The 23,476-nt window shown below is 40.7% G+C and overlaps 1 protein-coding gene across 6 annotated transcripts in view; it reads right to left on the bottom strand.

Moving 5' to 3' along the window:
• The window catches only part of CDC42EP3 (CDC42 effector protein 3), a 42,744-nt gene extending 26,196 nt beyond the window's left edge, over positions 1–16,548 (bottom strand). For 2 of the 6 annotated variants that reach the window (XM_084624639.1, XM_084624638.1), the window contains exon 1: positions 16,016–16,508. The gene's annotated coding sequence lies outside the window, so the exon portion shown is untranslated. Of the gene's footprint in view, positions 1–14,761; positions 14,915–14,952; positions 14,985–16,015 lie in introns of those variants that run through there. The other 4 variants (XM_084624642.1, XR_014711059.1, XM_084624641.1 and 1 more) reach the window with 4 other exon arrangements.
• Between the last annotated feature and the right edge of the window lie 6,928 nt (positions 16,549–23,476).

Genomic DNA, 23,476 nt, shown 5'->3' with positions numbered 1-23,476 from the left:
TGGTGCAAAATGCAGACGGAAGCATGGGGATTGCAATGCATCATGGGTCATTGGGACAGGATCCAGAATATCCCATGACCCCCTCCGCCTTCCCACAACTCTTAGTGGCAGAAGAGGAAGAGATGCTTTGTGGGATAGCTGCCCAGAGTGCACCGCTCTGAATACCGCTGCAAGTGCCTCAAGTGTGAGCATGCTATTGTGCAGGCATCTGACAGTGTGATCACACAACAGCGGTTTCCCTTCAACGCTCTCTAAGCGGCGCTGAAACTGCCAGAGATGTAACTCTGCCAGTGTAGACATACCCTCAGTGCTTTGTGATCATACACAATACATGAAACAAACCTACTGCACAAATTCCTACTTAGACAAAATCCACAGAGGAGGCAAATCAGTACCATTCCCCTATAAAGGGCTCTGAGAAGCTAGGTGCCAACAAATATCCAAATGTCAACTTCCTAGGCCCAGATCACGATACAGCCCTCACATGAAAAGATCAAAAGTTAGCAAAGTAACACCACATCCCACTTGGTACCAGAAATAAAAGGAACTAATTATAAAACCAATGTTCCATGGCACACATTTTTACTCCATCTCCTGCAGGCTGCATGATTTCCTGGCTCTTTAATAATATTTTTTGGCTGACTAATGTCCTTGTAAGGTTTTTTACCTGGAAGTTATTAATATGTACAAACTTCACTTCACCTTAGTTTTTTCAGTAATTCCCAGACAAAAGAAAGTTAACAGTAAGATGCTTAGCTGAGCTCAAAACAAGACTCCCGCCCCTTAAATAGAAAAAGAGATATTTGCAAAACATTTTTTTAAATCCAGGACAAAATACCAAATTTGTAAAAGCCTCTTATTAAATTCATTGGCTCTTCTCTCGATAGTCAAAAGGACTACTGTTAAGAGTGGAAGGGTAACACTCCTTAAAATGGTCAGAGGAAAATCTCATTCAAGTGGTAACAGCAAAGGAAAACCCCAGTTTTTCAAAACCTGCTTTTGACTTTCTACTTGAAATCCTGCATGGAGTATCGAATATAGCCTTTCTTAGCTATTCACTTTCTTGTCAAGCTGCCATGAAAAGCTTTTTGTCTGAAAACTTTAAAATTGGAAGTTGAGTAGTACTCAACTAATATGCAACCAAAATAGTACACATTCAGCTAATCTTAACTCATTTGCTTTGACTAGATTACAAAATACTATCAATATAATTTTCAAACTTGAGTGTCTAAAGCTAGGGACCTAAAGTAAGTGAATTTAAGTTCTCAACTTTAGGCAGCCAGTTTTAAAAACTTTGGGTTTAGTCTTCAGATAAATATCTTTTTTTTTTAAAAAGCATTTTTTTAAGCAAGAATTCTTCCATCAACCTAGCACTCTCTACAAGGGGACTTAGCTCATCTTAACAACACTACTCAGGGGCGTGGATTTTTCATACCCCTGACCAGCATCGTTAAACGGACCCAATTTGCTAGCCTAGACAGGCCTGAGTGAAAGACTAATGACAGCAGATGATTTAAATATTTTTAATACATTTTAAATTAGCTGAGGTTCAGTTATTTAAATTACATTTCAAGATGATGCGAGTATTTATAAACAACACTCTCAAACTGCTGTTTATCTTGAGTTCTGTGCCCATATAATTTTCCTATTCTAGCAGCTGTAAGTTTAGGCTTGAGACACTTTGGGAGCTCATAAACCCAAAGACTACACACTGAAAATTCTAAAACTGACAGCCCCTAGTATTGCATATCAAAGAAACACTTTCAATCAATCAAATCATCTGACTGACTTTGCCATTTTAGACGAACACCTTGAACCCCACCTTGAAACCCTCTCCTCCACACAGAGTACGATAAATACGACTTCCTTCATATTACGGTACTTAAGGTCAATACATCATTTCTTCCAGCATGTATTATAGGTGGTATAGGTAGTGCTGCCTTTTCTTCAGGTTTGCCAACACTTTCCATTATAAGACCCTGCTTTCAGTTGCTTATAACTTTGCCAATCTGTAGCCATTTGGGTTGAAATTTTCCAGCCAGGTGTTTGCCTAAGGCTGAATATTTTGGGATACTCTGAGCAAAAATGGTTGAGCCATTTCCAAGAATGAAGTTTAGGGGAAAAAAAACATTGTACAAATCTTTTTTTTAAAACATGGGCAAAACCACCATTTTGTTGAGAAGTTCTTGTGCGACTATGCTTTGGAGCATGGGTTTGAAATTTGCCTTTGTGTAAGAGATGTGCCTTTTGCTGTTCCTGAAAAAAAAAAACACTGCTCAAATTGGCCCAGTTAGAAGCCTTTGAAAACTTGCAATTCACGCATGCTCAGTAAAGACTTTTTACTTTGGGAGCTAAGAACGCCAAAGATTTCATCTGCACTGAGCAAGTTTCATCCCCTTATGGCTCCCATGTGAATGCACCATACCCACAAAACAACAGAGCATGCTCCAGCCTAGAGCTGAGCAAGGAGACTTTCCCTGCAACTGCTGCTCTCAGCTGCTGCAGCTGTGGGCCACTGTGGTGTTGAGCACTGGAAGTGAGAGCAGAGACTGTCTCCTGTGCTCTCAGTGCTCCCCTGCTGACACCCACAAAGCATGGTGGAAACTGCACTCTGACTGGAATGCAGAAGGGACAAGAGCAAGAGCTACATGTGTGGGTGGGTGGAGGGACAGATTGGGACAAGGAGCCAGAAGAGGGTGGGATCAACCCAGAGCATAGTCCATCCTGTGTACTGAGGGGTGAGGTGGGGCAAAGTAGTACTAGGTCATTGATGTGATTGTGCATACACATAAGGAGGCCAAATTAAGGTTGTACAGACAGACAACCTTAATTCTGACATTTCCTAACTCAGGGGTAGCCAAATATTTTGTGTCAAGGTCCACACTTTTTGGTCAAGCCCTAGGTATAGTCAAGTACCAGACTCCAGAGAAACATTTTTCACACCGCAATAACAATCATCATAATGAGAAGGGCAAGTCTACACCATAAAATTAAGTTGACTTAAGTTAGGTCGACATACAACCACTGCAGCAATTATTATAATTTTTCATGTCCACACTACACCCCCTCTGTCAGCGGTGCGTGTCCTCACCAACTTAGCTGACAGTGTGGGGCACTGACAGCCCAGAGCCCTGCCGCCCTGGGGCTCAGGTGGTCAGCCCTGCATTTACATCACCTGTTGCTGCCTTTGACAGCCCAAGTTGTCAGCTGTGGGGCTGAGAGCTTGGGCTTTTAAAGGCAGAAACAGGCAATGTTAGCGTAAGTAAATAGGGCTGTCAAGCAATTAATTGCACGATTAATCACACTGTTAAAGAATAATGGAATACCATTTATTTAAATATTTTGGATGTTTTCTACAGTTTCAAATATATTAATTTTAATTACCACACAGAATACAAAGTGCATAGTCTTCGCTTTATGGTATTTTTGATTACAAATATTTGCACAGTAAAAAACAAAAAATTATATTTTTCAATTAACTTAATACAAATAATGTAGTGTAATTCTCTTTATCATGAAAGTTGAACTTATAAATTCAACTTATGTACAAAAAAAACTGCACTCAAAAATAAAACGAAGTCCACTCAGTCCTACTTCTTGTTCAGTCATTTGCTCAGACAAACAAGTTTCTTTACATTTGCAGGAGATAATGCTGCCGGCGTCCTGTTTACAATGTCACCTGAAAGTGACAGCAGATATTTGCATGGCACTGTTGTAGCCGGCGTTGCAAGATATTTACGTGTCAGATGCGCTGAAGATTCTAATGTCCCTTCACCTTCAACCACCATTCCAGAGGACATGCATCCATGCTGAAGATGGGTTCTGCTCGATAACGATCCAAAGCACTGCGGAACGACGCATGTTCATTTTCATCATCTGAGTCAGATGCCACCAGCAGAAGATTGATTTTTTTTTTTTGGTCGTTCAGTTCTGTAGTTTCCGCATCAGAGTGTTGATCTTTTAAGACATCTCAAAGCATGCGCCAAACCTTGTCCCTCTCAGATTTTGGAAGGCACTTCCGATTCTTAAACCTTGGTTCGAGTGCTGTAGTTATCTTTAGAAATTTCACATTGGTACCTTCTTTGCGTTTTGTCAAATCTGAAGTGAAAGTGTTCTTAAAACGAACAACATGTGCTTGGTCATCATCCGAGATTGCTATAACATGAAACATATGGCAGAATTCTCCCCCAAGGAGTTCTGCCACAAATTTAATTAATGCATTTTTTTTTTTAAATGAGCATCATCAGAATGGAAGGTTTCAGAGTAACAGCCGTGTTAGTCTGTATTCGCAAAAAGAAAAGGAGTACTTGTGGCACCTTAGAGACTAACCAATTTATTTGAGCATAAGCTTTCGTGAGCTACAGCTCACTTCATCGGATGGAAGCACGTCCTCTGGAATAGTGGCCGAAACATGAAGGCACATATGAATGTTTAGCATACCTGGCCCATAAATACTTTGTTATGCCAGCTACAAAAGTGCCATGCAAACACCTGCTCTCACTTTCAGGTGACACTGTAAACAAGAAGTGGGCACCATTTGTAAATGTAAACAAATTTGTCTGTCTTAGTGATTGGCTGAACAAGAAGTAGGACTGAGTGGATGTGTAGGCTCTAAAGTTTTACATTGTTTTTTTGAGTGCAGTTATTTAACAAAAAAAATAAGACTACATTTAAAAGTTTCACTTTCACAATAAAGAGACTGCACTTAGGTACTTGTATGAGGTGAACTGAAAACTACTATTTCTTTATCATTTTTACAGTGCAAATATTTGTAATAAAAGTGATAATATAAAGCGAGCACTGTACACTTTGTATTCTGTGTTGTAACTGAAATCAATATATTTGAAAATGTAGAAAAACATCCAAAAATATTTATTAAATTTCACTTGATATTCTATTGTTTAACAGTGAGGTTAAAAAAAGTGTGATTAACAGCGATTAATTTCTTTTAATCCTGATTAATTTTTTTGAGTTAATCGTGTGAGTTAACTACAATTAATCGACAACCCTATAGGTAAATAAAAGGATTTCACGGTCCCTTCAAAAGCGTCTGGCAGTCCGGATTTGGTCCACAGTCCGCCTATTGACTACCCTGTCCTAATTTAGGAGTGCTTGACTTTTCCAATTTAACATTCTTTGAACGTAGTTTGTGTGTAGTCTCCCCTCCCCCCACACTTACTTGATGTTAATACTGACATTGTAACAACAGCTAGAATCTCTCTTTTGCAGGACTACAGGATAAAGTTGTAACGATAATTGTAGAGTATTGCAGTCTTTCCCTGCAAATGTGAAGTGTGGGTGGGTCAGAGGAAGAGAGAGAATATGGTATTTTAGGGCCCAATTCTAATTATGTATACAAAACACCCATTAATTTAAACAGGAGTTAAATCCTTGCTTAATCTGAGAACTGGGGCCTAAAATGTATTTCTTTTCTTGGACGTTGTTCAGCTGCATACAGATTCTCTTTTCATATTTTCAGTAAAAAGAAAAGGAGTACCTGTGGCACCTTAGAGACTAACCAATTTATTTGAGCATAAGCTTTCGTGAGCTACAGCTCACTTCATCCTGTAGCTCACGAAAGCTTATGCTCAAATAAATTGGTTAGTCTCTAAGGTGCACAAGTACTCCTTTTCTTTTTACGGATACAGACTAACACGGCTGCTACTCTGAAACCTGTCATATTTTCAGTGAATTTTTCAAACACAATTCAAAGATTTAAATTTTAATGGATATACTTTCTGCTAGGCAAAGGCATCACTAAAAAGTATTTAAAATTACGAAAATATTGTTACAGTTTTAGTACATGCCACTCCACAATTTCCTTCAAAGTCTCCTTCAAAGTCACAAAAGTAGTATCCTGGCATTCCAGCTGCTATTCAACGCCAACATTAACATTAGGAAATGTGTATAGTCTTCTGCCAACGTAGAGCTCTAGAGTCGTTTCAAGGTAAGATGATATGCAGAAGTCAATAAAAATAAATTTTTACTTTTTAATTACTTAACATTAGACAAAAGATGGCTGTTTGCAATAAAACTACTATTTTGCACTGGTTTATCCTGTTTGTCGATTTTCATCTCCTACGCAGATCCTTTTATATCCATTAGTAATTTTGATACTGTTGGTCAGAGGTGGTTGAGTAATAACTGTCAAATAATTGTTTAATGAAGAATGTTGCAACTTTTTAGAATGAAATTAAAGTGAATTTTGTTTTGTAATTGACCACTCAACTCTACCATTAAATCTGTGCTTTTGTTGATGTGGCTGTGGACCCTAGGCACAAGTGAACGGAGATAGCTTAGGAGATTCCAGGGACAGGTCTAGGGTCTTCTGTACTTTATTTTAAAGCATTGCCCCTCAAATGCATATTGCTCATGTACTGTATGTCAGTTAAAGTGTAACAAATCCTGCCAACTGGGAAAGGTGCATATAGGAACATAGTATTGCCATAAAACCAGTGCTGTCTAGTCCGGTATCATGTCTTTGACAACGGGCTTTTCTATTCACCCTATCTAGCCTCTCTATATCATTCATTTTGTATGCCTTTAAAAAGGAAACCAATATTTGCTATATCTTTTTTAGATGGGATGACTAGAATTAAACACTGCACTCCAGGCGAGGGAGTGCCACTGATTTATATAACATCATTATAATATTCTGAGCACTGTTTTCCATTCCATTCCTTATGCACCCTACTAGTATTGAAGCACCCACGTGTGCATGTTATATCTACACCAGGGGTTCCCAAACTTGGTTCGCGGCTTGTTCAGGGTAAGCCCCTGGAGGGCCGCTATGTTTACCCGAGTGTCCGCAGGTATGGCCGCTCGCAGCTCCCAGTGGCCACAGTTCACTGTTCCCGGCCAATGGGAGCTGCAGGAAGCTGATCTACACATACATCACTGAAAGATGTTGCCAAATTGCAGGAAGTGTCTTTGGTCACAATGTATCACACCCTCTTGAATTGTGGTTATTCTTCCAGGGTCCTATTCCAAAAAGTCATGAGCAAACAGGCAGCCAAGTTAAACTGATCAAGGGTAGTAAACTTTTGCATCAATCCTTTGCAAGCTGGAAGATACAAGTGCCTCACATGTAGGACAAACAATCACATTATCCTCTCAATGTCACTTGCATTCTGGCCATACAATTCTCTCATTGTCTCAGGGCCAAGAGCAAACAAACAATCTAAAGGCCAAAAGAGCTAGAAAGAAGAATGAGATAAAAGGTAGGGGCTGTCAAAAGGAACTTAACATAGTTGAACATATCTGTACATATAAAAATTGCACCAGGAGCCCTTCTCTCTGATTTGTGGGGCATGCACACAGGAGCTGAGATATCTTTGTGAAGAAAAGTTAAGTATAACCAAGGCTGGAGAGACAGCTTTCTCCCCCATCCTCCCCCCAACTTCCATGACTAGGCACTGCTGTATTTAAAAACTAAGGGCAGATCCTGTGGCATTTCCCCCTTCCTTCAGTATTACTCTGACATATGCGGCTTTTGTTTTCTTAGGCTTTTTGTTTTTAAATTCCTTGTGACTACATTACCCAATACCTTAATTCTCTCAACAAACTCAGCCAGATTTGTATTCACATTTAGAAGAATATTATCATGGTTGGTTCATCATGCCATCATACAGTTTTTGTAAAATTAAGAAGATTTATACTGGTACAGATATAGTCTGAAACTGAAAAGGGAGATGTCAATAATTTATAGTTGTTACACAAGACAGGAATAGAGTCTTATGGTCGGGAGACATTTTATAGAAAAATTCAACACTGTAATCCCCAAAAGAGAGTATATCAACTGTACCTGAAAACAAAGATGGTAAACGGATACCAAACACTACTTACCACTGTCAATGAATCATTAGAAGCAGTGGCAATAGGTAGTCTGAGCATGCTACTGTTACTTAAATTACTGGTGTGCCAAATTGAAAACTGAATGTTGGCATATTTGGAATGTGCACCTTGAAGCGTACAGTAAAAAAAAAAAGAGTGACATATCTGTCTAATCTTTGCCCGTGTTCCAGGTTTCGTTTGTCTACCCCAGAGAATAAATAGAATTAAAGTCATTTTAGAAAACTAAATCAAACCATATTTAGCTACAACAGTTAAATTGAGTTAATGGTACATTTAGAGAGTTTCTATTAAAGATGTATGAAAAGCATTTAAAGAGATGTTAATATAAAACGGGTTGATTCTACTCTTGTAGTGGGCCCATATACACAATACTGAGAGATACACATACAGATGGAGACTGGAGCTGTGGAAGTGCCCTAAAAGCGGGGGTGCACAGGACACTGAATCGTGGCTCCGTCCCACTGCGTTGCACTGCCCCCAACACTGCTCTCTCTCTCTGAGCCCCCAACCTCACACCACCCCTTACCCCGAGGCCCCACCCCTGCGCTGCTTGTTCCTCCAAGGCCCCACCCCCACTTGCTCCTCTCTGCTTCCACTCCCCGTCGTTCGCCCTTACAGCCAGTAAAAAGTGGGAAGGCCATGGCCCCCGTGCACCCTCCCCCACATTCCAACACCCTTGGATGGAGAGAAGAATAGTTGTTTTTTGAGCACAGTATGTTTTCTTAATGTTTTGTTGAATAAAGTTAGAAAGGTCAGATTTACCAAGGATCAGAATCAAGAATGACATTCAAAAGTCTTTGTAAGATCCAAATAGCTAGATGTGTGAGCTGTACAATATTCTTTCATAGTCAAGGATCTTTAAAAAGGCATCTATTTTTTACTTCATTTAAAATCTCTTTCTTCATGAGAAAAATCTAATAGTGCTACCACACAATTCAAGGATGCATCAACATATCCTACTTAGGGAAATATTAAACAAAATTACTCAAGATAGTTAACTCCAAAGCTGACTGCAAAGAGTTACACAGGGAGCTCACCAAACTGGGTGACCGGGCAAGAAAATGGCAGTGAAATACAATGTTGATAAATGCAAAGTAATGCACACTGGAAAACATAACTGCAACTACACATAAAAAATGATGGGGCCTAAATTAGCTGTTACCACTCAAGAAAGCGATCTTGTGGTCATCATGGATAGTTCTTTGAAAGCATCTGCCCAATGCACAGCAGCAGTCAAAAAAAATGAACACGTCAGGAACCATTAGGAAAGAGACAGAGAAGACAGAAAATATCATGTCACTATATGAATCCATGGTACGCCCACACCTTGAATACCGCAGACAGTTCTGCTCACCCCATCTCAAAAACAGATATAGTAGAATTGGAACAAGTATAAACAAGGGCAATAAAAATTATTAGGCGTATGGAACAGCTTCCATACGAGGAGAGATTAAAAAGACTGGTACTGTTTAGCTTAGAAAATAAATGACTAAGGGAGATATGGTAGACGTCTGTAAAATCATGAACGGTGTGGAGAAAACGTTATTTCCCCCTTCACATAACACAAGAACCAGAGGTCATGCAATGAAATCAACAGGCAGCAATTTTAACACAAACATAAGGAAGTACTTCTTCACACAACACACAGTCAACCTGTGGAACTTGTTTCCAGGGGATACTGTGAAGGCCAAAAAAAAAAAAAAAAGTTAGAAAAAAAGAACTAGATAAGTTCATGGAGGATAGGTCCATCAGTGGCTATTAGCCAAGATGGTCAGGGATACAACCCCATGCTCTGGGTGTCCCTAAACCTCTGACTGCCAGAAGTTGAGAGTGGATGATAGGGGATGGATCACTTGATAACTTCCCTGTTCTGTTCATTCCCTCTGAAGCACCTGGCATTGGCAATTGTCGGAAGACAGGATACTGAGCTAGACTGACCACTGATCTGACCCAGTATAGCTGTTCTTATTAAGTTTTTAAAAAAAGGCATGAATACACATGGGGGAGGGGGAACAAACAAACAAAAACCTATAACCAAACTAAAATTAAAATAGGTCTATGCCCTCAGCACCTCCCAAGTACTAAAGAAATAATCAACTGTCTCTTACAGCCCCTCTTGTAGTAGGCCCTCTCATGTGAGTCAGAGTCACTTCCTTTCAGCACTGAACAAGGAACTTTACAAGAATAATGGCTATTTGGTCCACCATTGGCCTGTGCTTCACTGAAGAGCTTAAACCTAAAGTCTGCTCTAGCACCTCCCCCTGGGTCATTACAGATCTAAAGCAGTACTCCTCCTATCCTCACAGGTGTCTTTGATTGACTTCCCAGGTGGATCAGGAGAAAAGTGAGTACTGCTATCTACAGAGTTGGTTTTACAACTGGCTTAGAAGAGTTCTCAGCTGGTGATAGTGGCAGGGAAACTCCTTTGATCCCCTTGCTGGATAGTGCAAGAAGCAGGAGTAAAGTCTTATGATGTTCAAAATTCTTCATAATTAAAATTACATATGAAAAAATCCAAAATTAGAATGTTAAGATTGCAAAGTCAAGGAATGAGAAGTTAGGAAATGCCAGGATTAAAGTTTCCTATGCAACCTTAATTCGGCCCCATTGTGCATACACATTATGATAGTGGTACTCAACACTATATAGGAAGTCTGTGGCAGCTTAGCAATAGAACTCAGCTCTCCTGGCCCAGTACCTTAAAATAAGAAAATATCTTCTCTCTTCTTGAGACTTCTGGCCTCATTCATTGTGCACTGAATGAGGTGAAGTCCTGTGCTGAAAAATAGTATGAGATTATGTTATGACTGATGGTTTTATATTAACTATGCACAAGGGAATCAAATTAAGGTAACAACCATCCTTAATTCTGGCACTTCCTAACTTTTGCAACCTTAACATTCTTTTAATCTAATTTTTGTAATTAACTTCCCAGATTTTTTAAAAGCCATCAAACAATTCACATGGAACAATATTAACATTCTTTAGTCAGATTGTTTTAAATTGTTTCTTATAGTTAAGATTTCACACCAATGTCCAATTAACATTTCGGAGAAAGAATGTTGTGATTAAAGATTCAATGCCTCAGTTCTGCCATTAAGATGCAAGAGCTCATAATACACATGCTCTGTTTTCCTGGAAGATTTCTCTTGGATCTCAATGAAGATCAGGCTTGATATTTCAAATATTTCTAAGATAAAAACATAAAAAAACTCCTACTGCTTTTTAGCCCTTCTTTATGCACCATAAAAAAAAAAAAACCACACAAAATGAGTGAACAAACCCAGTTTTAAAAAAATGCTTTGCATGTTACCTTTAAAATATTTTTACTGCCATAAAAGTACATCTGGACAGCTTCTGTGAAGCTTGGATGAGAAACTCAGTCTGGATGACTTCAGCTTGTAATCAGCAATTTTATCTCTACAGAAGGTCAGTCACTATTTGCAATGGCATAGAATCACAGAAAAGATCACTTGTATCACCCAGTCTGACCCTCAGCAAGATAACTGCCTCCATCACTTCATCTAATGTCTTATCTAAACTTGTTCTGCAAAGAGAATGCCTTTACTACCTCCTCTGATAGTGATCAAGGTAGTGAAACAGAATTTCTGAACTTCTTCCCAATTAAATGCAAGCATACAACATTAATGCAACATTAAGAGCATACAGTTAAGCATCTACATTGCATCTAATGTAAAAGTTAAGGTTGAACACACCCCCTTAACTCTATCCCATTGCATGCACAGTCATGCTATCTTTATATGTATGAGACTGCGTAAGTTTTCTGACCAATATATTATAGCAGCTTCTTCTACAACCGTAGGCAAAGATGTAGCATATACCTTCAATAAAATGATCACTGTGTACATGCAAGAAGGTAAAATTTAAGTTGAGTATTTCAACTATAACTTTTGCATTCTTGGGCTTTTGGGTGCTAGAATGTGCAGTCCTAGCAAATATAGGTTTTTGTATATCATTTCCTAGACTTTTAAGAAGAAAAACCTTTCCAGCTCACTGACACCAAAGGCAAAGGCTGCCTATAAATGTAATTAATAATTTGTGGACTCAAATAGTATTAGTGTGAAAACGAATGCTTAGCTTGCAATACCTGGGGATTTATCCCATGGCAGCATAAAGTTCCTCTTATCACCCTGGCTAGCTCTCTAGCTCCCTGTCATTTTTGTATACTAACTCAATCTGTATTGTTTTGCAAAACTCACTGAGTTACTTCCAAAACCACAAAAATATCACTGTTTGCCTACTCCAAGATTGCTTCTGTTATACCCGATTCCTGTAAGAGTCCCATGTTGGATTAATAGTGTGATGAGCTTAATACTATTTTAAATTCAATGCAAGGTTTTGGAAGTAATGATTACCTCAAGTAGGGCATCCAAAAATACAACATTAAATAAAGGAGTAGGTCCATTGAAAAGCATACTGAAATGGATTCACATTTTAGGGTATGTCTTCACTATAGAGTTGGCAAATGGGTTAGACTAGCCTGGTGTGAGCGTTCCCACAGCAAGGGCACATTTGTGTTATTGTGTCCTCCCTCGTGAGGTCTTCGTTGCAGAGCAAACTCGGGCTCTTATTTTAGTGTTGCCTCTAATCTCTCTCCCATCCACACAAAAAACCCTTTCACCTGAGTTTTGCAGTGCTTAAATTCTGGCTTAGCTGGAAGAGTGGGTTACACCTCAGGGGCTGCTTTCACTTGGGCTGGTAACTCATCCACTTTTCAGTGAGGATGCAGGAAAAAAGTCACTTGAGGGCTGACAGTTCTCTTGTTCATGTCCCTGCCCCCCTGTGCCCAGAAGGACAGACAAGTTCTTTCACAATCCACTGGGAAAGAATCAGAGTGGCACCATTTACTGCAGCACATGCCCCATAAGTCCTAGCGACACACTTGAGTGGCGCACCAGTGAGGATGCAGTAATTTTGCAGCGGGCTTTGCAGCGTGACTGCTCACACCTGGGCTATGCTAACCAAGCTGACAATACCCAGAGTTAACTCTGCAGTGAAGATGTGCCCTTGTAAGGCCACTCTAAAGGAGGCAGAGTGACTCCATTCAGGATAATCTGGGAACCCCCAAAGAAGGGCAATGGCTGTTTCGAGGGTAATGTAATTCTTGCTGCATTTTTTCCCACTACTTTACGTTTGCATCACTAGCTGTGCAATTAGATCAAATCCTGCAGTAGCACAAACACTGTGCTTCTGCTGTGCAGTGGAGTCAGGATACGAAGAGGCCACAGAGTGGACTCTGCAGTCCCCGTGCAGCAGGAGTTCTACTCATGGCAGAACGGGAGCGTGGTAGATGCATGGACAGCGAGTTTATGAATTCTCTTGATCCTTTGGAATACCACCTCATTGAAAAGGAGAAATAAAAGGAGGAGAACTAGAGCGAGCCAGGAAGGTGCTCTGAACTTGGTAACGAGACATGAAGAGAAAAAACTCTTCCCTGTACAAAACTCCTACTCAAGACTTGGGCTCGGGGACCAGGATTTCACCCATAAGGAAGACATTTTATTTGAAACAGATTATTAAGTATGTTGCTCTGGTTTACAGGAAAAAAAAAAAAAACCTAAGAACAGTTTTGTTTGCCAAACCGATGGCTTTACTTGGTCACATCAGAGCTGATACAAGTGGTTTGGAAGAGTTTTAAAACAGTTCTTTGGTGCTAGATTGCAGTATGTAGCCACATCACTTGAAGGGCTAGTGCAGAGCCACAATGCCCCAGGGAAAGCTTGGGTTGAGACTGCACTTTAAAAAAAGATAATTCTCCCCTCTTCTCCCCCCAGGCTGCAAACTCCAGACCCCTGTCCTCCTGGCGCATTTGGCCTGCTTTGAAGGCTGTAATGGGGGGGTGAGAGGGGGAGCCACAGCTATGTGTCCCCTCATTCTTGGGGGTGATGTGTACTCTTGACAGTGCACAAGTGAACTCTCGCTGAGCTCGTGAGAGTGAGGACTGTAATTTTCCTTGATCTGTGCAGAGGATGGACCCTGTGAAGCCTCCTCTCTCTACACTGCTCACCCATACTAGGGCCAGGGAAAATCTGACTCTTTACTATTTTTCTGAAGAGAGACAAAAGCAAAACAAAACAAAACAAAACAAAAAACCTGTTTAAAAACCAATTTATTCCAGCATATTCCAATGTAGAAACAAATGCTCAAATCAAAGAATATTTTGGCAGTATAGATCTACTTTAGTCACTTTTCAAAATACCAGTGCTATAAATGCTACTTGTAACATGCTGCTGTGAGAACATAAATCTAAATATGAACACAGTAAAAAAACCTAGGTCCTTCATAACACCATTTAAAAATAAAATCCTCGCAACACAGTAATCATTTAACTATATACACGTTTATATTTCTGCAGTCACCCAGGTGACATTTTGGATTCCAATATTGTGCTTTCTTTTCCTGTGAAGAATGCACAAAATCCTGCTCTTGGAGATCCAATGAGAACCACAATTCCCCTATTGGTACCATGTTTCAAAAAATCCTAAGTGAAGCACAATCATTTTATAAGAATGATCTCATTAAGATTTCAAATGAAGATGAGTTTTAGGAATCATCCATTTAAGGTTTTCAATTGTTTTTAAATTCATGCTTTTAATTGTTTATTCAAACATACTGTCCCCTGTATACCTCTCTAATCCACATTTAGCAAGGAATAATGAATGACCCACTGAAATGATTGGTGACAGTGGAGCAATTTCCCAAATGCTTTCAAAGAAAAGTAAAAGCTCAAGCTCATTTTAGTTAAATGAAACAATATTTTATAAATATTAAGATTCTAAATACCTTTAAATCACAACTACAATCTACAGTGATGAACTCTTCCACTAATTGCTTCCTGCATTTGGGACTTTATTTTCATGTGAAATAATTTTTTTCAAAATCTTACCTCAGCTTTACTTTTAGATAGCATCCTAATAAACCTCTTTGGTGAGTTCCTGACTTACAATCTGTCAGACAATCCATATTACACTGTACCATAGGCTCTCTTTTCAGCTGAGTACTCTGATGCATTCAAGTCACAGCTACGTAGCTATTCAGAAATGCAGCATTCAAGTAGATATTTAGTTTTAAACTGACCCAATCCAGAACTGCACTGCAAAAATGACATCCTGCCAAAAAGAAACAAAAAAACCCAACACCACTCTATTTTTATTCAAATATGTGACTCTGAAAGTAGGAAATGAAACCAGGTATCACCTTCAGTAATTGCATCGATTACATTTGTCTGTCTGAATGCTAATTTTTGAAGTCACTGAAATTGACAGCTTTTTTTAAAAATTAACTCAGACAGTAGCCAAGCTGTTTCAGTGCAATTGTTCTAAGTTGCCAAGTGTTATGGCAAAACACACTGCATCTTGACTCCTGTAATCGGCTCCTGAGAGAGCAGAGCAAAAAAAAAAAAAAAAACCTGTGATGCTTATGGCAGCTCCACGCCCAGAATTTTGCCCACTCTGTGCACACAGAAGGGCAGAATAGAAGAGCCACGCTGCGCTGGGTAGATAGATCCCAGGGCAGAATTTTGCCAGTTGTTCCCTGTGGAGAGCAAAGTATCAGCCAAGATGCACGGGGAGAGCAGAACTGTGCCCGTTTCACGCACATGCTGCAGAATATGGGAGCAGATATGTGCCAGGTGGCCGCCTGTTGGAGCAGAACTGGACCTGTTTCACAGGGAGAGGGCAAGCGGGAAAGCTGAGCCCTGACGGACTGGGTGGCTCTGGGAAGGAGCAGAATTGTGTCTGTTTTGCAGGGAGGAAGGAGAAGAGGATCACTAGTCGCAATGCACCGGGCAGCCCTGAGGGCAGAGCTGGCTCGCCCTGCGCACCCCCAGCAGAACACTGGAGTCCTGCTGCATGGGGCGGATCCGGGCTCACTGGACATGCCCAGGGGAAGCCGGTTACCCGAGGGGCGATGCCCCGAGCAGCTCTGAGAGCAGAACTGTGCCCCGCTCGCGCCTTGGGAGCGCTGCTCCCTGGGGGTTGGTATTTACAAACCCGCCCTGCCGCCGCTTGCAGCCCAAAATACGAAGTCTCCACATCATGCAAGGGAAAGAAAACGCCCGCTGCCTGCAAACCACCTGCCTGCCGGGCCAGGCGGCTCATGCAGGGGCTGGGGACGCAGATCTTTGTGCGCAGCAACTTACCGGCTTCCCAGGGCGTCAGCTCCTTCCCAGCGGCTGCGCGGCTCGGTGGCTGCTCCTCCCGCAAGCAAGGCCGCCTGTGAGGAGTTGGCTCTGCCTGGGCTGGCAGCCGCAGCAGCCTTGAGGAGGGGGAGGGGGAGCAGCAGCTGGTTGGGGCGCAGAGACGCCTCTCCCGTGACTCAGAGGCAACAGCAGCACCTGTGACCGCCTGTCACCCGGCAGCTCCCTCCCCTGCGCGCCCTCCCCCTTCTCCGGGCTGGTGCATTGGATGGGAAACGCCTTACTCTGCGCCTTGCTCGTCCCCAGAGGCTGCAGGCGAGAAAGCAGCAGCAGCATCCACAGGCTGTTGCAAGCCTGATGGCTGCAGCAGGTCCTGCGTGTGGCCAACGCTTCCCTCTGGAGCCTGGGTGTCTGCTCACACCGGCACCGCTCAGGGCTAAGCCCACGTGCTTGCAGAGGGTTGGACTGGGCGCTAGGCAGCTCCCTGGTGTGAGGCAAACTGCAGCTGAACTGAAAACCTGGCACAGCCCAGGGCTGGCTGGAATACACTCAAGACACACTTGATTTTAAATATATCTCATGATGGCTAGTTTGCGCAGCATTATGGAGGCATTGCTAACTGCTCCCTAGTTAGAGCTGCATCTGAACTAATGCCAGGCATTCAAAATCAGTCAGTCAGGAGAGCTCTCCCCCCCCAAAAAAAATCAAGATTGGCTGCGGAAAATGAGTTTGAAACCACATTTGGGGTTCTTTTCATTTGCTTCCTGATTTTTGCTTCTTTACAGTTCAGGATTGCAAGATTTTCTCTGCAACCAGGAGGGCTGGGGAGACCATTTTGTCTTAAAGGAGTGGTGAGATTTTGCATGGAGTGCCATCAGTCCAGGAGCTGGCATTTTAAGAGAAAAAAACCCCAAACATAGCAAGAATTGGCAACGGAGCTCAGGCTTTTGCTATGCCCAAAGGTATAAACATGCTTTAGAGAGACACTTCTGTGTTTGTTAGGAGTTCTCACAACCAAGATCATTTTGAACACCAGATTTAAAAGGAAACTCCATCTATTTGATGAAAGCAAAAATGCTTTAAGCAGAATGTTAACTAAGAAAATAGTTGTTGGGAGTCCCGCAGGTTAGGGGATAGGAAGTCCATAAATACTAAAATGATAATATTTTTACAAGTGCCACAGTTAATTCTGATAGAGACCCCAGCATTGTTTGGCTTCTTCCAATGATATGCTCCCAGAAGTTATTGTTGGCAGCTACCTGAACTTAACACAACTCTTCTGACAGTTTTACTAAAGGTTCATTTTTCCAAATGTTACATTTGGCACAGACACGCAAGCACTGCATGTGAATTGATTGAAAATATTAAATATGTTACAGACCTTACACAAAGGTATTTTTATAAATATTTACACAGTTTTCATTATGCATGATATTTTTATAAGTATAAATGCTAGATGCATACCCAGTATGTATACTTCTCCCCTCTATGGTCAGTGGCTGTTAAGCACTTTACTTCAGGGCAATTGGGAGTAATTCATTTTACAGTTTATATAAATACAGTGTCACAGGACTGAGAAAGCTTTTTCACTGTGCATCCCTAATTTTGGAGCATCCAGCATGCAGGTGGACTACTGCACCCTCACACAGGCCCCATGAGGGCTCTGGGTGGGCACAGCCATCCAACCACACATTATGCATAGAGTTAAGACCCTGATCCCGCAATTTTCGTAATTCCCTCAAAAAACCCTACCACCTTTCAAATGAGGTCTCATACACTCAGTGCTGAAGTGAATTTTTTTGGTAAACTTTATAAAAATCCCTTCAGCAAGTACTGGAGGGGGGAAAAACATGTTTCACTTGTTAAAGGAAAACTGCAGTGATTGATTCTCATTCGATGGAAGAGGTAAACACTAGTCTTCAGTATATAACTGAATTTCCAGACTTTTCTTTTTAAATACATTCTTGTCACTTTTCATACTTGTGTTACTGTGAATTATTCTGGTATCTGAGTTATCACCGTCTTAATGGCCCGCTGTAGTGATGATTTGCTCCGAACTCCCTCTGGTTTAAATTGGGATGAATCTGTAAGATGCCTTGAATGGCATCAAGTGCTGCATTGACGTTACTGGAATCAGCCCATACTCTTTGACTCCAGCCCAAAGAGAGCGAGGGCAGAATACAACTCCATTATTTGTTCCCAAGTGCTTCTCCAGAGATGAATACATGGGAGGCTGGAGGCTTTCATGTTTGTTTTATAATAAGTTGAGTTATTTTGTTATAAAAGTTTGTGTATAATAGCATTCATGATAGGAAATGCTATTGGTGAGTTCAAGGGCTTTCCATTCCACTTACTGTTTTCATTTGTGTAGAATTATTTTTTTTCCAATGTTTAGACAAATACGCTCCATGTTTGGTTTCACACCCAGGAGGTGAATCTGCTTGCTTAGTTGGACTGCTGACAGTTTGGAGTTTTGCGCAGGAAGTTATTTCCCTTGCTACTCTCTGTGTGGTGGGGCCTCCCAGCGACAATGAAAGCACCGGCAGCAGCTGGAACTAGAGCGTAGTCCCACTGCTGCTGGAGAATTGGAACGGCTCTGTGCCCTGGCAGCCCTTAGTAATAGTGGCATAACCAGAGCATGAGGTACTTCAGGGATTCTTAGTTGCTGCAACAGTCTACATAAATTGAGAGCAGCATCTAGGCTGCTCTCAACTTAAACAGGGGGCCGTGCAAAGTTGGCTTTAAGCCGTCTTTGTCACATCATCTCCATTCACACCCAGAGAACAGTTTGGGAAGAATGGGACCCACTGTCTGAAAAACACAAGTATCTCCTGTGCAGAAAACAGATACTTTCAGGCCCCAAGTAATGCTACTTACAAAAAATATATACATTCTTCTTAGCTCTTCTTAGAATATATATATAAGCTTCTTAGCCCAACTGTTATGGGATACAGGAGTTGCCAGTTTGTGATGGGGTGGAAATTCACCAAGAAACCTAAGGGGAAAAAAGAATCTTTTATTAAATGCTTACTTCTGTGAGTCCCTTTCTTACCTTCTGAAAATGTTCACCTCTGCCTTTGCGATAGTTTTTTGTTTGCCAGAATGCATTTATGCATTATCGGTCTTTAAGCTGACTACTGTTGAGACTGTGCTTTCGTTCTAAAGACCCTGTTATAAGCCACTTAAATGTATCTTTGGGATTCAAGTTTGTCATGCTACTTGTTAATTCACAGGTGAAGTTTGTGTCAGCGGTAGTTTGAAGAAAGTCCAACCAACCATTTTTGAGGACTTGATAGTCAAGTAGACACAGGTGCCTTTGACTGCCAACATTTAACAAGGGCTCCTGCAAAAATCTGTTTCAGTCACGGCACACATCCCAGCCCCTTTGAATGCCTTCACTGGCTTCTTGTCTCTTGGATCATTAGATTCAAGATTCTCTCTTTCAATGATCTGCACAAGCTCACTCTCACCTATATCTTGACTTAGTGTTCGTTTGTTCCTCTGATATGCCACATTTGTCCAAGTCCTCTCCTCTTACTGCTCCCTTTCTCTTCTCCTACCCTCAGCTATACAGTCTTTCATATTGTCCCCTAAGTTTGGATCATTCTCTCACCACTTGTCCATGAAGTAACCCTCTCCTTCTTCAAGCCCGTTTCTGGTAGGAATCCTATTCATCCTACTTTCCTTATATGCTTATCCTTACCGTCATCTTTCCCTTTCCCCCAATTCATTCCAGTATCCTCCTGATTGTTAGCTCTTCATGATGGGGAATCCTTTATCTATCCTGTAATGTGCCAGGCACAACTATAGAGATAGATAAGCAATAATACTGCTTAGATCATATTGTAAAGAAATAAAGAATTAATAGTGCAAAAAAGTCCTGCTCAAAATGTATATAATCTTATAAAAAGGCAGTTTAAACATAACACACAATTTAACTTGTTTGTATAGTCTTACTGGAGGAGTAGTTGAATAGAAAATGCATTTTCCCCCTACTGTAGGGTATACATATCAGAGGAAGAATCAAGGTTGCTATGGGAACCTGAATTCCTAGTTTCCCCAATTCTTGTGTAATTAAAATCTCAACATTAACACTGTATAATAACACACAGCTACTTGTAAATGGATTGTAAAGTAGGAGTGGAAATGCCGGTCCCATTCCCACCAAGGATTTATGCTTTCTCTCTGTAATTTAAAACTTTCATAGGTAGGAACTTGTGCTGGAGTTGAAAGGTTGATCTTAGTTAAAGTTCCTAATTGACATTAGGCATACTAGTCCCAGTTCAGCTCAGTACTTAAATCCCACTTCTAGTATGTCATATGGCAATTATAATGGATTTATATATGCCCCATTGAAGTCAATGACACTTTAGCATTTATTTCACTCGGAGCAGGAGCAGGCATTTAGTAAGCACAGAACTTAAATGTAATTTGTAAAGGGATTTCTTTGTGTTTTGAAATTGTCAGTTTGAAATTGACAAGGCATGTACAAGGGCTTTATGGTCATTAAAGTATACCCCTTTACACCTATCTACACCTAAAAAACTTGGGTTGACCTATCTACGTCGCTCGGGGTATGAAAAATGCACATCACAAGAGATGTAGTTAAACCAATCTAAATCCTGGTATAGACAATGCTAGGTTAATGGAAGAGTTCTTCCATCAACCTAGTTACGGCCTCTTGAGGGGATGGATTAACTACAGTGATGAAAAAAAACCTTCTGTCACTGTAGCAACTGTCTACACTACAGCAGTACAGCGCACAAACTCAAGAAGTTCAGAGTTTACACAGTAATGTAAATGCTTTTCACGAAAAGCTTTGGTCATAAATAAGAAGTTTGACTCCAAGCCTACAATATTTTTCAAAAGCCATTTAATACCATTTCACAGTGCACTCAAAAGGTTACATTCTGGAATGTGTGATTCTTTCTGCTCCCACCTTTTTATAATCCTAGTGGATTACTGAAGATACGTAGATCTCCAGTAATTCACGTTCTCTCATTTGTTCATACCACGTCAATACAATGCCCAGGGGTTACATAACACAATTTCATGGAAGTGATTATATGGTTCTTGGAAGGAGACTTTTTTGAATTTTTTGAAGTTTTCTTTAGCCTGTTGGCCACAGATTATTTCAGTAACTGCCACTTTGGGAATTTCTATAAATAAAATTACTAGCAGGCTGAGCAGTAGATCTTTTCTACTGATTTTTTTTAAAAGCAAAAATACTTTTGCTTTTCATCTAAATTCTTTAGATCGCTGAAATAATTAAAAGACAAAAGTCCAAAGAAATGTGGTTAGCTTTGACCATAAATATCCCAGTGGGATATTTAACAGAATATCTAGAGAACAGAATTGAAAGTCTTTTTATAATAATTGGAACCCATTTTTAAGAATCTGATACGGTTACTTCTGATGTCCAGAGTCTCTTATTTAGCTTGAACGTGATCCTCCTCTTCAATGTTAATACTACAGATGTGGGAGAGAGAGAAAGACTAATTCACCCCTTGTTTGAAAGGGGGATTATTTTGTTTTTAGCCATGTTCACCTTATTTATGTCGTCTGAATCATAACATATTGATATGCAAGTGCTGTGCAAGATTTTGCCCTTTTATTCTGACTTTTGCTATTATATCTAAGGCCCCAATGTCAGCAAGTGGACGTTCAGAGGGTCACTTTAATAGCTAGCACTGCCCCAAAAGTGGATGGTCTTGACGAGGGCGGGAGCACGGTTAAGCTGGCCATGGTACGTGCTAATTCACACACATCCACAGGCAGCCTTTGGATCCCCAACAGCAAGCTCAAACTGCCTCTCTCTGCAGAGCTCTTGGAAGAGGGATGCAAACTGAATACGCTCGTGCCAGCTGGGGAAGGAATCAAGGTCACTGTATATATTAAATGAACAAATTCAACTCAATAAGCTTTTGTTTTTAATAAAGACAATTAATGGTTATTGTCTGGTAAGCTTTGAAGGAGAAAAATAAGATGGGTTTCAGAGTAACAGCCGTGTTAGTCTGTATTCGCAAAAAGAAAAGGAGTACTTGTGGCACCTTAGAGACTAACCAATTTATTAGAGCATAAGCTTTCGTGAGCTACAGCTCACTTCATCAGATGCATATCGTGGAAACTGCTGCAGACTTTATATATACACAGAGAATATGAACCAATACCTCCTCCCACCCCACTGTCCTGCTGGTAATAGCTTATCTAAAGTGATCATCAGGTGGGCCATTTCCAATGCTTATGCTCTAATAAATTGGTTAGTCTCTAAGGTGCCACAAGTCCTCCTTTTCTTTTTGAAAAATAAGATGTTAATTCGTGGGTAAAGGATATGGCAATTGTTAAGAAATGTACATGGAGTGTATGGGCAAGACATAGAATAAATATTGCAATGTTGATGAAAACTGTTAAGATTATAAACAAGAAGAAAGCCAAAATTCTAACTGGAACATTCTAACTTGTCTTGCTCCATACAAAAATTGCCATCAGCTTTAAACATTAGGGGCTAATCCTGGAAGCTGTCAAGTACCCTTCACTCTATTTGACTACAGTGGGAATTGAGATCACTCAGCATCTTGAAGGATCAGGCTCTTTGTCATCTTTGATGTAGAGTCTGAGGATACTAAAAAATATTCTTGGGGGTAGCCTGCAATTATATAGTAGGAGCTCATTTTTTCAGTATAAAATGGGAGTTGAAACCATTCATAACTGCCAGGCAATATTACAACAGGCAAGTCCAGTTTTTAATTGCATGGGAAAAGCACTAACAAGCTTTAATAAGCTTCAGAAATAGCTGCCACATCGACAAAATTGTGCTTGGTTTTCTAATGCGAGTACCTGTTCAGCAGACATCACTTAAACAATAGAAGCAGAATAGCTCAGGGAATGTAAAACAGCTACTTTATTTGTCAGCTCCAGGCCCATTGTTTTCAGTCAGAGCCGGCGGAGCAGCTTCAGCTGTACATTCCTGGGAAGTGAATAATGTCAGTGGAGATTACACTGCAGTGTCACATCTATTACTGGCACATTATAAAGATTGAATATAACCCAATTAGGAAATGCTTCAGCCTGCTGGGTGTGGACGTGGGCTGCTAGTCATTTTACATGACCTCTACTTATTGAAAATGGGAGTTCACAGAGGATAAAGCAAAGGTACTAACCCAGATCTCAGGCCTGCATCTAGATTTCACAAGTACATTCCTCATACGATTACGGCTTACCTAAGACCGTGCTGTTCCCGACATTTCACTTGTATGAAACCCCATTGCAAACAGCAGTATGAGCCAAGTTTGGACAACTTCTTATGTTTTATTCAATGCAGATGAATGCAAAATTCTGTCTTAACGAGCTCAGTTTTTCTGAGTCAGCCAGAATTCCCCCTGGGGTCTCCTAGGAAGCACATGTTGCAGCAATTGTCTTGCCACCCTTGCAATGGGTTGTGTTCCCTCAACATTGCCTGTTAAC

Source organism: Lepidochelys olivacea, assembly GCF_965140295.1.
Source record: "Lepidochelys olivacea isolate rLepOli2 genome assembly, chromosome: 3".
NCBI lineage: Eukaryota > Metazoa > Chordata > Testudines > Cheloniidae > Lepidochelys > Lepidochelys olivacea.
Note: the sequence above shows the minus strand (reverse complement) of the source record. Positions and strands in the feature narration are given on the sequence as shown.